The following is a 12,478-nucleotide window of genomic DNA, read 5'->3' as shown; positions in this document are numbered from 1 at the left end:
ACTTCGTCCTTGCTGATGGTGTAGCTGAGCGGCTGTCCAGCCGGCGCGGCTCCGGTAGACATCCTGGCCTCGGTTAGTTGGTGCTTATGGGGGGCGGAGTCAAACTGTCACGACCCAGGCGGCAGAGGCACCAATAACCATACACAGAGGCCAGAATCTAACTAATATCTTTATTGAAGGAATATATAAAGTTAATAAAAACAAGTATAGAAAATAGTCCAGAATTAGACCCTTCAGGAAAGGTCAGAATTAGTCCAAAAAAGCAATGTCCAATAAGAAATATTAAGGTCCAAAGTTGTAATCCAATAACCGAAACACTCACTTTGCCAAGCAAAGTGAGGGGAGATGACAAGGTCCTTAGTCCATAAAACTTGAGCGTGGCTAGGAAATAACTTGATACTTGAAACAAGGCTTGAACGTGGAACAAGGTAACTAAGAGCAAGAACAAGGTCCGTGGAATAACTTGGTAAAATCCGTGAAACAAGGCAAGGATTAGTCCTGGGAAACAAGGCAAAGTCCGTAGGTAAACAAAGGCTGGGAAGCAAGGCGAAGGCTGGATAGCAAGGCAAGGCTTGAGCTGAAGCGAGGCTTGAATCGGAGCGCGCTGTCCAGACACAACTCGCTCCGTAGGCTGACGAATTGACTCCGCGAAGTTGCTACGCGGGCAAAACACCTATATAGAGTCCAACTTTCTCACCAAAGCGGTTCTCTGGAAATCAGAAACGAAAGCTAAACTCTGAGACCAGATGTTAAACTCCTTAAAGATTCTCACGAGAACCAATGTTAATTGGCAACATTCTTAGCTGCTATCCTCGCACTCCTGCGCGAAGCTGAATCCAAACTTCTCTGTTGTTTACAAAACTCCCGGCGCAAGAACACGGGAGAAGTAGGCTCTGGGGTTGTTTGACATACTTCTGGGGCACAACTTTCTTGCAGGTGCAAGGTTTCCAGATCTGCCTGGGAAGGATCTGGCTGAGAGGAATCCAGTTCAGACTGGGAAGGTAAAAAACCCAAGTTTTCATCTTCATCAGGGATTACAATGTCCTGAGCAGGACTACAAGGCCCATGGTTCATCACATCCTGAAAGGTCTACTTCTGAACTATATTCTTCACCTGTTTTTATTGACTTTATATATTCCTTTAATAAAGATATTAGATAGATTCTGGTCTCTGCGCATGGTTATTGGTGCTCTGCGGCCTGGGTCCTGACAAGCATACATATCTCGTTTGCTGGGTCATACTGTGTTTTTGTGTCAGTATAATAGTTATTATTATAAAATAATTATTATAATTATAATTATAATTATTATTATTATTTATTAATATATATTAATTGATATAATTTATTGATATGGTCTTGTGTGTTTTTTAGACTTGTGATTAAAACTCTGCCCTTTCGTTGTTGGTCATTTGCAGATCTACCCATCACAAGTGATCCCTGAGCAGATCATGAGTTCTCACAGCATGACTGGGGTAATGGGAATTGTAGTCCCACACATCTGGAAGCACCAAGTCTAAGGATAGGCTGGATCTACATCACCAAATAATGCAGTTTGAACTGCATTATATGGCCAACACAAACCCATATAATGTAGTTCAGTGCAGTTCAGACTGCATTAGTTGTGTAGATCCAGCCATAGCCTAGGAAGCTGTGAACTGTCAAGTCCTTAACAACTCTCCATAATGTCTCATAGGATTCACCCGATGTTTCACAACCTCTCATCCACAGCTATTTATTTCAATAGCTCTGTTCTACTCGGCAACGTTCTTTATATAGTATTCCATTTGCAGTTAGTGGTAAATATCTAGGAACCTATTTGGCAATCGTTGATCAGCGGTGAAAGACGATCAAAAGAAGCTCATCTTAAATTTGGAAATGGCCAGCATCCAGAGCTTAATGGAAAGGAAGAGACGGGTTTTATCAGAGATAGAGTTGGACAAGTCTCCCCAGGAACAGCTCAGCAAAAATAAAATACTTAAGTGCATTGTTTGTAACCCATTCATGAGCGTGCGCTGAAGCCAAAAGAATCCTCTCACTCCCTAAATCAAGCAAGTGCTTTGAAGTGTTACTGTAAGTAAAGGAGCTTTTCCTAACCTAGCAAAATTCAGTGACATTGTGAAGTCAGCCGGAACGTTCTTGCATGTGAAGCTTTAACTCAGGTTTCATCCTTATTTCCAAAACTAGAAGCACCATGACCATGTTTTCAGCAGAAAGGAGGTTGTCAGTGGCAGACAATGCATTTCATTGCCTCTGAAAGCATTAATATCATAGAACTGGGAGAGGTCTTAAGGGCCACCCAGTCCAACCCAATTCTGCCATACAGGAATATACATAATTTCAAATATTTAAACATGGCTCTTTTGTTCTTGTGTTGTTCTTTTAGATTGTAAGACACTTGTTGTTTTAGATTGTAAGACACTTTGAGTCCCAATTTTGGGAGAGAGATGGAGTTGCACCTCAACTTGCTCACAGCACCCACCAAGAAATCAAATACAGTTACATCTAGGTACATTTAACCCAGGCATGGGCAAACTTGGGTCCTCCAGGTGTTTTAGACTTCAACTCCCACAATTCCTAACAGCTGGTAGGACCGAAATTTGCCCATCCCTGATTCAACCTGTAGAATTAACGCAGTTTGACATCCCTTTAACTTTGGGGCTCAATACTGTTCAGGTATTGGCATATGAAAAAATATTAGAGGACAGATCTCTGTCACCAAAGAATGACAGTTGCAGTATTGACATGAAGAAAGGAAACCATAGGGAAATAGGAATGAATCTGGGAAACAGTGCTGAGCTTTGGAAAGTTTTCTTTTGTGACTACAATTCCCAGAATCCTCAAATCGTTCTGGTTGGAGGCTTAGAAGAATTGCAGTCCAAGCAAGTAAAATTTCCAAGTTCTGGAAAAGGGACAGTGATTATTTCCTTACCTTAAATTACCTCAGATGCCATTACGACAGAAGCACGCATTGGATTCTCCTCCGCTACTTTTCATTTCAATGGTATGTGTTTATATGTGTGCCTTTGGTGTAATAAAATGTTTTCAGCAGCTCGTATTGCATAAAATATTCCATTGTTCCCATATGTCTGGACCTAATAATCTGAAGGGGAATTTCATTAGGTTCCTCGTTTGAATTTGATCATAGCAATGTGCAAGACCTGAAGACTGTATTAAGACTGAGGCAGAAGATTATTTAAAATTTGGGATTTTTTATTGTAAACTTTTCTTTAATTGCTCTTAGAAGGGTGACAAATGTGTGCAGGAAACTCACATTTACAACCAAAACAATTTTTGGAGCTGGCTGCAAGTGAATATACAGCATCAATAATAATATTAGAATCAGTATGAAGTGTGGATAGAAATGGAAAAATATTTGGAAAATGATCTAACAATATATTGCTTAAGTGCCAAAGAACTTTTACATGAAGCAATTTTGACTGATGAGAAGTTGAAAGTTGGAGGATCTAGAAATCTCTGCAGGGAATGTATTTATTAACCAAATCCATGAATATTCAGATCCAGTCTGAACCCACCAATGTGGAACACTGACTATCTAGAAGAACAGTGTTGCCTGATAGATGTATAACAATGCGACTGGAGATTTATACCACACAAGCGTAATAGAGGATCTCAGCCTTGGTTGTCCTTCAGGACTTCCATCTCCTTAGTTTTGTATTGACAACATTAGAAAGGAATGCCATACTCATGAAAAATTAACACCGGTTACAAAAACAAGTCATGCCAGACAAACCTTATCTCTTCTTCTGATAGCATTGCAAGCTTGGTAGATGAAGGAAATGCTGTGGATGTAGCATATCTCAAGTTCAGTAAAGCCTTTGACAAGGTTCTCCACAATGTTCTCAAAAGTAGCGAATAAAATATGGATCTGACGATTAACTGGATTGGGAATTGGTTGACTGGCCAAATCCAAAATATGCCTCCCAATGGCATATCTTTATCCTGGAGGCACGTCACAGGAGTCATCCTGTGCTGTTTAGGGCTATTCAACATTTAGGCAAAAAAAATAATAATGAAAAACACAGATATAGAATGGGTGGCACCTGGCTTGAAAATGGTCCATGTTAAAGGGATCTTGGGACCTCATCACATTGACTTCTTGCTCTGTCCTAGGCTGCTACCAGGATGGAGTCAAGACAGAGACTGACAGAGCCCTTCACATGATGCAGGGCTACTTCCAGCAGGCCACATCCTGGAAGCATCCTAGGATGGAATCCAGAGCCTCTTGTTCTCATTACATAGAATGGGAGCAGTACGTGCGGGGGAGAGCGGTGATGGTTTCCCCCATGTGATAGGTAAAACAGCGATGCAGGCAATGTGGGGCATGGGGCTGCAGTTTCTCCCACTGTCCCGCAGATTCACCACACTACTTGGTGAATCCCCTTGCTGTCACCCGCATTTGGGACCTCTACGTGATGAGGTCCTAGAAGTCTTAGTAGACCAGAATTTGATCGAGAATCAATTGTGTGATGCATCAGCTAGAAAAGCTAGAAAGGCTGCATCACCAGGAATATAGTGTCTAGATCAAAGGAAGTAATATAGTCCTATTCTATTCTGCTTCAGTCAGACCTCACCTGGAATTCACACTGTCCAGTTGTGGGCAATGCAATTCAAGAAGGTTATGGACAAGCTGGGATTTGCCTAGAAAGGCAACCAAAAGATTTGAAAGCCATTCATCCCTCTGAGAAGCTGTTTAAGGAGCTGGGTATGTTTGCTTTGGAGCCCTCAGTGGCACAGTGGGTTAAATTTGCTGACCGAAAGGTTGGTGGTTCAAATCCAGGGAGTGGGGTGAGCTCCTGCTGTCAGCCCCAGCTTCTGCCATCCTAGCAGTTCTAAAACATACAAATGTGAATAGATCAATAGGTACCACTCCGGCGGGAAGGTAACACTACTACATTCAGTCAGGCCAGCCACATGACCTTGAAGGCATCTATGGATAATGCCAACTCTTCGGCCTATTTATTTATTTATGACACCTTGGATAACCACCCCTCCCTGACGTTACCGACACAACTTGCACTTTCGGCCCAGTTTCTCTGGATCCAACCCAAGATTTTATCATTATATTTTGTATGACTTGTTTTATTGCTGATTGATTGTTTTATTGCTCTGTTTTTATATTGTTGATGTTCGGGCTTGGCCCCATGTAAGCCGCCCCGAGTCCCTTCGGGGAGATGGGGTGGGGTATAAAAATAAAATTATTATTATTTTATTTATTTATTTACAGTATTTATATTCCGCCCTTCTCACCCCGAAGGGGACTCAGGGCGGATCACATTGCACACATATAAGGCAAAGATTCAATGCCATAACATAGAACAGAGACAGAGACAGACGCAGGCACGGGCTGGCCTCAAACTCATGACCTCTTGGTCAGAGTGATTTGTTGCAGCTGGCTGCCATCCAGCCTGCCCAACAGCCCGGCCCAAGAAGTTGAAATGAGCCCCAATACCCAGAGTCAGACAAGGCTAGATTTAATGTCACGGAAAAACCTTTACCTTTACCTATGTTTGGTTTGGAGAAAGGGACAGATAGCCATGTTTAAGTATTTCAGAAGATGTCACATTGAGCAGGGAGCAAGCTATTTTTCTGCTGCTCTGGAAATGAGAACACAGAGCAGTGCATTCAAATTGCAGGGGGAAAAGATTCCCTTAAACATTAGGAAATATTTCCTAACTTCTCAGAGTGCAGTGGAGTCTCATTCTCTACAGGTTTTTAAGCAGAGGCTGAATGGCCATCTGTTGGGGATGCTTTGACTGTATGTTCCTGCACGGCAGTGGGTTGGACCGTATGACCCTTGTGGTCTGCTCCAATGATAGGATTCTATGAAAAAAATCATTCAGCAAATCTGAATCACTGGTCCTTGTTTCTGCTCCCCAAAGTCTAGGCCACTTATGCTGGTTTGCCTTTATGTGCTTGCTATATATATTTTCTTTTTTAAATTTTCATGAGAAAAGATGATTAGGCACTCTAGACTTAGGTCACATCTCTGTTTCTGTGGTGGCCATAGGAAGGTAGGAATGGGAGGAGAATAATGGTTCTTCAATGGGCTCTTGGTTGTTCTGAAAAAAAAAAAGGATATCACTTGGAGTGGAATTAGAATCTGCCTTTTAGTTCCCATGGTTTTCTAGACAGGCTTCTGAGGGTAATGCCAATTAAGAGGAGAAGAAAAGATATGCAAAGTGAGGCACAACACTAGCTCTACTTGAATTGGTCTTATTCTGTCCAAAACAATGGAAACGTCAATAGCCCTTGGGTGGCTGGGTTAGGCACTTCTGATCCACGTTGCCTCTAGGAATGGAAAGAATACTTGTAAATATTTAGGAAATAGTCGAAAAATATGTTTCTTGAATGGCAGGGAGCCCTGTTTAGGAAAAACCTGGCCCGAGAAGAATTTTCATAATCTAAGGATGTGTCTACACTGTAGAATTATTGCAGTTACACCCCACTTTAACCACAATAGCTAAGTGCTGTGGAATACTGGGAGTTTCAACAGCACCTTTTGACAGAGTAAGCTAAAGACCCTGTAAAACTACAACTCCCATGATTCCTTAACATTGAATTATAGTAATTAAAGTGGTGTCAAACTACATTTATTCAGCAATATAGATGCAGTCCTAACCCCCTGCCTGGAGTTGACCTGGAGAACTAAAACCTCTTTTCTTCCTCCAGAGGTGTCCCATTTTTGTGTGTGTGTGTGTGTCAGAAGTGACTTGAGAAACTGCAAGTCTCTTCTGGTGTGAGTGAATTGGCCGTCTGCAAGGACGCTGCCTGGGGAATGCCCAGATATTTTTGATGTTTTACCATCCTTATGGGAGGCTTCTCATATATCCCTTCATAAGGAGCTGAAGCTGACAGAGGGAGCTCATCTGCTCTCTCCCTAGATTCGAACCAGCAACCTTCAGGTCAGCAACCCAACCCAACCCAACCCAACCTTCATGTCATGCTGCCGGCACAAGGGTTCAACCCATTGCACCACCGGGGGAATGAGATCTGCAAACCAACTCCTGGGGTATATCTACAGGATTGCACAGCATTAAGCCATGACAGTTAAAGTGATATCAAACTGTATTAATTCTACTATGTAGATGCACACTTAGCCTGAACACAGCTATGACTTCCAATGGAGAACAGATCCTAAGGATCTGGGGAAAACTATCAAAGGGGAGATGCTCTTAACATCTCCTCTCTGGTATGAACACCTCACCTTGCCTAATGTTATGACCGGCCTTGCCTTGTCCACTTACTTTAATGACTATATCGTTTGTTGTCTGATGGGGGCAGTGATGATAACTGGTATTATGTTGTCATCTTTTCTAGGAGAATCATATCTCTTGTGCTTAGCCTTGTGTTGTCGTATTTGGAAAGCCTTCAAACTTTTCACCCTGCTCTCAGCTCCAGAATATTTGCTTTGATGAGAATTGAGAACTAATTCTCTCTATAGTTCAGCACACACATACAGGCACACACCTGGAGAAAAATAAATAAATCTTTCCCAGGGTTGAAACAAGAGTCGGCCTTCATAGCAGGCTTTGCAAGCTGTATCCTTGATGCTGAGAACAAATAGCTCCTTAAGCCCTTGACCCAGCATGAAAGCACAGACCTGGGACAACACCTAATAAGTAACATTTATTATCACATTATCAGCCTCTCTGGCACCCAGATGGCTTGGCAAAACCCTCTCCTGTCTCCTTTATCAGGCTTTACTAATGTCCAGGCCTATTTCCCTCTCTGCAGAGTCACCTATCAAGATAACTCAGCTGCCTCTTTCTTGCTGAGCTTGACAAAAAAGCAAGGGACACTTAAGGCAGAGAGGAATTGGATAAAGCCAACTGCGCTTGACTCGGTAAAGTAGCCAGCCCCACATCAATGATTTTCATCCAGGAGAGAAAAGCTGTGCTTTAGGTCAACAGATTTATTTTTCAAATGATGGAGAATAATTGTGCCATGGAGCGCACTTACAAGTCCGGCAGTGATAAACAGATTAGTGCATCCCCACATCCCCACAAAATGTGGCCATATTTGACCCTTGCTTTGGAAAGAGTTCTTGGGGATCCTTTGAGGATTGTCTGGCGGTGGGATGGGTCAGTGGAAGCGTGCTGGGCCCATAACCCATGTCGTGCCCGTCAATTGGGGTTCTGAGCTTGCAACCCCCTTTCTTCGGGAGCTTTACCCTCCGGTTAAGGAGAATACCCAAAACAAACTATCTTTAATAAAGAAATTATTTATCTAAAAGTATTTACAAATACAGCAGAATCCTTGGATTGTTCAGCTGCTTCCACACGATGACTTGTAAACCATAAAGTCCTTATCTCCAGATAAGACGCCACAGTCTTGTTCTTCAGACGTTGCAGCAACAATACACCTCCGGCAACTCCAACTTGCACAAATCAGCTCCAGCAACTCCAGCTCAGCAGTCAGTCTCTAACCTCAGGTTCCAATCTCCAACCTCAAACCTTGAGTAACATAATGTACTTAGTCTCTATTAGTAGTACTCCAACTCTAGCAGGTGGCTTGATTGTTGCTGGCCATACAGTGATTGGTCATGATCCTTACAATCACTTACCCATTTTCACTTAAGAAATGATATAAAACTCTGACAACAGGCAGCTGCCCAGCTGTCACAGAGGTGAGAGAAATTCCCAGTCACCCAGCAGTAACAAATGTGGTTTGATGCCACTGGACATCCACCCTTTTTGTCCCTTATCATCCTGCATTTCCCATGGTCTCTGGCCACGGCATGGGTCCTACCTGTCAGCTGTCTCCTCTAGTGATGTCAGAAAAGGCAACAAGAGAAGGGGAAGGGTTGAGAGGAATAATTGTCCTCCCTCACCCCATTCCTTCCCCAGTTACCATATCACCCTTGTCTGTGTCCTGAAGGCAACAGCCAACAAGTTAGGACCCATGTCATGTCCAGAGACACTGCTTCAGCCTTGGCAAACCCTCTTTGAACAAATCTTGGCAAAACAAAAAAATTATTGGATCACCTTATCAGAGATGGCTTACAATCGTAGAATCGTTGAATTGGATTCTACATGGGCCATCCAGTCCATCCTCCTACCATGCAGGAACACACAATCAAATCACCTTCGACAGATGGCCATCCAGCCTCTGCTTATAAACCTACAGAGAAGGAGACACCACGCTCCTAGGCAGCATATTCCACTGTTGAACAGCTCTTACCATCAGGAAGAGCCATATATGGGTGGAATCTTTTTTCCTGCAATTTGAATGCATTGCTCCGTGTTCTAGTCTCCAGAGCAGCAGAAAACAAGCTTGCTCCCTTCTCAATGTGACATCTTTTCAAATATTTATACAAGGCTATCATGTCCCCTTTCAGCCTTCTCTTCTCCAAGTTAAACATACCCAGCTCCCCAAGCTGTTCTTCATAGAACTTAGTTTCCATTAACCTTTGATCATTTTGGTTACCCTTCTCTCGACATATTGTACCTTGTCAATATCCTTCTTGAATTGTGGTGCCTAAAACTGGCCACTGTGTTATTCCACATGAATGAAATATGACCAAAATAGAATAAAGTGGGATGATGAGTTCCCTCAATTGCAATTCTACACTCCTATTGATGCAGGCTAGAATCACATTGGCTTTTTTAGTTGCCGCATCAAACTGTTGACTCATGTTCATCATGTGGTCCACTAAGACTCCTCAGTCTCTTTCACATGGATTGTTTTCAAGCCAGAATGCTAGGTAAAAGTAAAGGTTTTCCCCTGACATTAAGTAAAGGTTGGTACTCATCTCCATTTCAAAGCCGAAGAGCCCACGTTGTCCATAGACACCTCCAAGGTCATGTGGCCGGCATGACTGCATGGGGCACTGTTACCTTCCTGCCAGAGCAGTACCTATTGATCTATTCACATTTGCATGTTTTCAAACTGCTAGGTTGGCAGAAGCTGGGGCTAACAGCAGGAGCTCACACCTCTCCCCAGATTCGAACTGCTGACCTTTCAGTCAGCAAGTTCAGCAGCTCAGCAGTTTAACCCACTGCACCACCAGGATGTTATGTCTGTGTATTTCATTTGAAGGTGCACATCAACAACAATTCACAGAACTCCTCTCTCGCACCCCATTTCCAATAAGTTGATTTCCTTCTGGTCAGCTTTCTGCACTGTCCATCTTCACACCTTACATTACTTTAGTATTTAATGATATGTCTTTATGCTTGAGGATCTCAGGTAGTTCTTTTGTGGTTGCCTTTCCAAGTCTTTGTTTTGGTGCAAAAGCTTATAGCGAAATTCTGAAGCCCGCTACAGTATTATGCCGGATGGAATAAAAGATACGACTGGTGTGTATGTTGAGGGGGAAGAGGCTAATCACCCATGAAATTTCTCACAAGTCTTCTCTTGTTATAATAGCAGCAGCAGCAGAAGGAACAATAACAACAATAACAACATAGTAGGCAGTCTTCTATATTCAAGGGATTGGTGGGAGGCCAAGGATGGGTGTTTTGTTTTGTTTGTTTATTTCCAAGTAAAGAAACTTTCAAATAATTACTTGAATCGTATGTTTGCAAACATCGTAATCGTATTGGCAGACACACTAATTAAACTGAACTTAACCTAATTATGCTCACAAGAGAGGCTAAACAGTCAAGCAATGGATGCAAATGGAGGCTCTGCATTTTGCTTTTGACCAAAGTGAAGCAAGACTTTTGGCTTTGTAGTAAACAAAAGAAAAACCTCAATTTTTCCAAGGTGTTACCTGCAGATTAACCCCAAAGAGAATCTGAATTCTCTATATTGAAGAGGAAACAAACTGTTTGAAACTTATGGATCAACCCTTTTTCACCTAAACAGAAGAGAATGGATTTTTTTTTTAATTGAAGCAACTGATGCAATTTCTCTCTCCCAGTAAGAACAAAGTTACACAGCCAAAGTACCTTTCCTAATAATGCTGTTTTCCTCTCTCCATGATATCTTGGCTGTTTTGCTAAGATGGTCATAATCCTCTTTTCCTCACCATTCAGGCACCCTTAAACGAAGATTTTTTTTGTTTTGAAAATGGCATTAAGAGCAAGAGGGGAGTAAAGAATGCAAGGCAAGGAACGTTTAAGAAAAAGACACGTCTCCAGTTACTAGAGCAAGCTGTAAAAAAGTTTATTCCAGTAAGGACAAAAATCATTAGAGTGAGACGCATTTGGATTTTGAGGTTTTTCTCTGGGATAATTGGGAGAAACGGAGAACCTAGAGAGAAGAGGCTACTACAAAAAAAATCTTCTTTTAATTGCCCTTGGGAAGATTTTCAAATTGAACCGAGCTCCTGGTGGCTTTTATTCCATGGAATAAACTCCTGCTCAGGAGGAGAAGGAGGTTGGTGCCTCGTTTTTGTTTTTTCTTCTTCTTCCACTATTTGATGTTCTTTCCCCTCCTCTTTAAAACAATCCTCCAAGAAGGGTGAGGGGAAAAAAGAGAAGGGCGGTGTTTGAAATTAAGGTAGACCTTGTTGAAAAGAAGAAAAGATGCGAGCAAGGCTTTCAAATCTTTCCAGACTGAAAGAGACCTCCTGTCTCCCCAACCCTCCAGCACCTGGCCATGCCATTGAAGGGTGGCTTTGCTCTGGCTTAAATGAGAAGAACTTCTCTAATACAACAGGCTCCTGTTGAAGAGAGGGAAGGGGGAGAGATGCTTGATGGGGAGGGTCTGTGAAGAAATCCCCCCTCTCCTCCCCCCTGAAAGCGTTCAGATAGAAAAGTGTAAATAATGGAAAGGCTGGAGGCTGGAAGCTGAAGGGCAGCCCCGGGAGCCGGCTTTGGCATTCCTTTCCAGCCCTTTCTTTGGGGAGGTCGGCACAACTGAACAGCTCCAAGGAGGCTTAGGAGAAAAACACAGTCAGCTGCATTGACTTCCCAAAGAAGCGGGGAGAGGAAAGGATTGGGAGGGGTGTGCCTGGTCACATAAGGCTCCCCTGGCTGGCCTTGGTGGGTTTTTCCATCCTGGCAATAAAAAGTCCCATCCTTCCGGGTGCGTGGCTTGTCGGAAAGGTGATTGATAAAACCTCTCTGCAATGGGGAAGGAGCAGCCTGTTTCAAATCCTCCGGCTTGGCTAGGAGTCTCTATAGGTCCTAAGTGAGCCCCAACCCCTTGGGAAGCACTGGGAAGAGGTAAGTTGGCTATTTGTTTAGGAAAGCCATCTTTCAAGTTGAGATGTTTTTTATTCCTTAAAACCAGCTGGTTCATAAAGGTCATGAGTGAGCATGGATTTTGTACCTGATGCCTGCACATAGATCTGTCTAGGCAATTGTATAATATGGGGACAACCCACCAGTTTTTTGTGTTTTGGGGAATGAGTAGCAGACTCTTTGATTTTTGTGACTGGCTGAATGCTTTTCATTCATTCAGGCCTTTGGTTTAGGATGTTGGAAAAGTTACTTTTTTGGTCTATTTCTTTTGCATTGTTCCCTAGTTGTTGTTTTTTTTGGACAGTTCCCTCATTTTAACCTTCTG

General features: G+C 42.7%; 1 protein-coding gene across 16 annotated transcripts in view; it reads left to right on the top strand.

Annotated features, from left to right (window-relative positions):
- The window catches only part of tenm4 (teneurin transmembrane protein 4), a 1,874,213-nt gene that overhangs the window by 1,338,778 nt on the left and 522,957 nt on the right, over positions 1–12,478 (top strand). The window contains exon 1 of one of the 16 annotated variants that reach the window (XM_062977061.1): positions 5,766–12,135. The exons of 13 other annotated variants lie outside the window; for them this stretch is intronic. The gene's annotated coding sequence lies outside the window, so the exon portion shown is untranslated. Of the gene's footprint in view, positions 1–5,765; positions 12,136–12,478 lie in introns of those variants that run through there. 2 more of the 16 variants (XM_062977072.1, XM_062977073.1) reach the window with 2 other exon arrangements.

Source organism: Anolis carolinensis, chromosome 3 (assembly GCF_035594765.1).
Source record: "Anolis carolinensis isolate JA03-04 chromosome 3, rAnoCar3.1.pri, whole genome shotgun sequence".
NCBI lineage: Eukaryota > Metazoa > Chordata > Lepidosauria > Squamata > Dactyloidae > Anolis > Anolis carolinensis.
Note: the sequence above shows the minus strand (reverse complement) of the source record. Positions and strands in the feature narration are given on the sequence as shown.